The sequence below is a fragment of the Alexandromys fortis genome, unplaced genomic scaffold, assembly GCF_014885135.2.
Source record: "Alexandromys fortis isolate MF-2015 unplaced genomic scaffold, M_Fortis_MF-2015_v1.1 scaffold_29, whole genome shotgun sequence".
In the NCBI taxonomy this organism is placed as follows: domain Eukaryota; kingdom Metazoa; phylum Chordata; class Mammalia; order Rodentia; family Cricetidae; genus Alexandromys; species Alexandromys fortis.
In genome coordinates, this window is record NW_026067891.1 from 1,321,908 (window position 1) to 1,326,345 (window position 4,438).

Below are 4,438 nucleotides of genomic sequence, written 5' to 3' on the forward strand. Positions count from 1 at the left end.
ATATTATATTATATTATATTATATTATATTATATTATATTATATTATATTATATATGGCTGGCATTTTCCAGATACACATGGCACCTTCCAAACTCCAGGCACGAAGGATTGACGGTTTAAATGGCATATTGCCCTTTGGAGGCCTTGGGTAGGGGAAGGTTCCCTAAACCTTCATGTCTCTTGGAGAGACCAGGAGAATGCCTATTTGAACAAGTACACAAACTGCCCTCAACACTGCCTTTGTCCTTGAATGTCACCTGATCACTTACGCAGCCATGACAAGTGGGGCGGTAATTCTACCCTTTTCTTCTAGCTCCCCCACTGGTACCCCACCGTGAGGAGGAATCCTTCCTTTCCCATTTGGTCACCTCTATCTTTACTTTTAGCAGTATAAACCAGCAGGTCTTTATTTTCTCCCATGCCAGCCATCCATCACAATCATTATTGATCGTAGTGTTGAAATTGTTCCAGAACAATGAGGACTACTAAGAACTCAAGAACAATGGCAATGGGTTTTTGATCCTACTGCAAGTACTGGCTTTGTGGGAGCCTCGGCAGTTTGGATGTTCACCTTACTAGACCTGGATGGAGGTGGGTGGTCCTTGGACTTCCCACAGGGCAGGGAACCCTGATTGCTCTTTGGGCTGACGAGGGAGGGGGACTTGATTGGAGGAGGGGGAGGGAAATGGGAGGCGGTGGCGGGGAAGAGACAGAAATCTTTAATAAATAAATAAATTAAGTAAATAATAAAAAAAAGAAAGAAATTGTCCCAGATGTGTCTACTGGGAGTGCCTTCCTTCTGATTCTTGTGTCCTTTTGACAAGCCCTCATCACACCTTGATCATGTCTGTACCCCAGACTTATCTGGTATTTCCCTTATCCCAGGAGCCCTGTGTACAAATGAGAGGAGCCTGCTGCTAAGATTTAGATAGTGTATGGTTCTTCTAACCCTTCTCAGACAGGAGACAGAGCTGAGTGACACACACACATATACCTGTCTGTCTGTCTGCCATCCATCCATCCATCCATCCACCCATTTATCTACCTGCACACAAATTAAAACCTATGAGTTGATACCCAAACCCCTACCAAGGTTTAACTCTTAAATGCCTCCCAAAGACCTGTGGGTAGAAGGCTTGTATTCTGTAAGTGGGGCCTAGTGGGAGGCCTTTAGATCATCAGGGGTGTGTCATCAAAGGGGACAACTGGCCCCTGCCCTCTCCATGTGCTTTGCTTCCTGCCTTGAGATAAGAACTCTTGCTACATTCCAGGCCTCTACGTCATGAGGTGATATTTGGATGTAGGCGTGAAACCAACAAGACCAGCTAGTCACGACATCCTGAAAACTCCCCAAACTGACCCCCAAATCAGTGTTTTCCCTTTATAAGTTGATCATCTTGGGTATTTACTACGGCGGTGGAAAGCTAGCAGAACCTCCAATTCCATTTCTGGAGCCACCTGCCTCTTCTAGTCCCCAGTCCTGTGTATAACTTCCACCTCCTACAGGGAAGACGCCTTGACTCATGTCCAACGTTGTGTAGCCGTTGCCTCCCGCCTGACATTTCAGAAGACAGCAGCGTGAAAGACAGTGACCCCTGAAGGTGATGACGAAGCTGACAGCCTCCAACAGGTACAGCAGAGTCAACATGGAAGTGTAACACACTCCTCGTGAGTTTGAGGTGGCAATGCTGTAAGCAAACCTGTGCACAGAGAAGTGTAGCACTCGCTTGTAGCCATTTAACAAAAAAGTTACCACACTCGGGCTCAAGTATTTACACACTATGTATTTTAAAAAGATTTATTTTTTTAATTGTGTGTGTGTTTGTGTGTGTGTGTGCGCGCGCGCACGCGTGCGTGCGTGCACATACACATGCATCCAGGTACCTGCAAAGGTCAGAGGCATTGGGTCCCCTGGATCTGGAGTTCCAGGTGGTTGTGAGCTATCCAGTGTGGGGCTGGGAACTGAACTCAGGTCCTTTGAAAGGACAGATGCTCACAGCCATTGAGCCATCTCTCCAGGCCCCACACCAACCTTTTAAAAAATCTGTTTCAGAGACACGGTGAGTGTAAGATAAGGGCAGCATCGCAAAAACTCTGAGGCAGGGGCATGTCTTCTGTGTTTGAGGCCTGCCAAACATTCACTGTAGCGGAAGGAATCAGGAAGCAGTTCAGGTGTGAAACAGACTCGATCCTGTAGGCTGTGACCATGAGAAGGTCTAGTCTCTTTATCAGAGGAGCTTTGGAGTTCTGCAGGTAGAGGAGTGGTGGGCCTGATTCACCTGGAACTTGACTCTGGTTGCAAGGTCGGGAATAGGAAGTCTTCAGCAAAAACAAGGGCAGGAATCTGTCTGCACTTGACGCTGGATTTAGGTGAGAGATGACAGTTGTGACTTGGATCAGTTAGTGGTTGTGTGGTGTAACTAGAGGGACTCGGTTTCTAGATTAATTTTGAAGGCCTAAGAAACAAATATCAGCGTCCAGGTCTGGACATGCTTGGTGGCACTGCCGAGTCTCCTTCTAACGTGGCCGTGGCCCTGAAGGGAGGGCACCTTCGGAGGAGAAAAACACAGTTGAAGCCTGCATGAAGCCTCCTCACCTGCCTCCCTTAAGAACTGCAAGTTCTAAACTTGAATAAGGTGATTCAAGTGTTTGCCCTAAGTGTCTGAGAAAGACAATAAAAACCCCGCCCCAGGCCTGAAGTTCTTTTATACATTTTTTTAAACAAAAATTTTAACACATAATCAAAGACCACTAGATTCATGAGATGTTAAGGCCTTATGAATAAAGGCCGATCTCTACACATTCAAGGCAAACCTGGTCTACATAGCAAGTTCCCGATCAGCCAAGGACCACATACCAAGATAGCCTATCTCTATAAACCAGCCAACTACCCAAACAACAACCCCATGAGTGATAACAAGTGCAGCTCGGGATTCTCAGGCACCGGCCATAATGCCATCATTCTTGTGGTCTAGAACATAAAACTCGATGTCTGAAAATTCTATGGAAGTAACACAGCATCCTGGCCAACAATTGAGGACATACTGAGGCTTAGGGAGGAGTGTCACCAAAGGGTCCTTTGACGGTGTGGAGAAAAGTATAGTAACCTCCTGGGACACCGAGAAGTGAAGCCATGAGGCTAGCAATATTGGCGTGTTCTTCTTTCCCTTGGAGGGACAGAGGGAGGAGATGTTGAACGGACACAGAATGTCACCTCTTGAGAACAGAGATAGCCACTGAGGGACAGACCTAGCCAGGCTGGGTGAGCGCTCAGTGGAGAACTTGGGACTGCATGCTCAAACTTCACTGTCCTCCTCTTTCCCGTCTCCTGTAAATGCTCCCCACAGTCTGACTTCAACCAATGCAATATCAAAGGGGGGCATTGCGAAACCCACCTCCCCAAAACACGGGGAACGTGGAGAGGCAGAACTGCCTGGAAGCCATATACAGCCAGCACTGAACACAGAAGAGTTGAGAAAGAACCAAAGCGAATTCCAGAACTAGAAAACACAAAGATGAGAACGGGTAACTCGGGCTGGGAAGATGGCTCAGTTAGCACAGTGCTTGCTTTGCAAACTCACACACGTGAGTCTCAGCCCAAGAACCCTGGCTTGCTGTCTAGCTACTTGGCGAGGTCTAATCCAGGGAGAGACCTTATTTTAAAAAAAGAAAATGGCCCTTGACGAATGATACCCCAAAGCTGTTCTCTGGCTTTCCACATGCATATGCAAGCATGTGTGTGTGCATCTACACACACACACACACACACACACACACACACACACAGATTGCCAACCCACAGGTTCAGTAAATTCAATCAATGTCAGTCCACACTTGTGGTTGTTATAGCAACCAAAACTGCAGCTAGGGGTGAGGACAACAAACAGCTGCAATATAATGGAGTTGCTGTCTGTTAAGATGGGGAGACCTAACTTGTGACAAACCTGGGAAATCTGGAAAGTTGCCTGCCTGACTTCTATAATCTTTTATATCTGAACCCAAACTCTGAAACTCTTAAGGAGCTTTATAAGAACCCACATGACTGCCTCCAGCCTATTGCCCATCTCATACAGACTTGACTCCCTGCCTCTTCTGCTTAGAGACTAAGAAACCTGTTTGGCTTCTGTCTGCAGCACCATCTCCACACTAACCACCAGGCAGGCATTGGAAGTTGCCAGAGAGGGGTGTGCTCCCTCTACCCTTTTGCTTTGCATGATGAGAATTTCCCTTTAGTATTCCCAGACTCCCCGTAACTCCCATCAGGGCTGAAGGGTGGATTTTGACTGCTGAGTTAGGGGTGGTGTCTTAGTTCCTTTTCTATTGCTCTGGCAAAACACCCTGACCAAAGCAGCTTATAAAAGGAAGTGTTTAATTGGGCTATGGTTTCAGAGGGTGAGAGTCCATGATAGTGGGGCAAAGGCATAGTGGCAGGAGTAT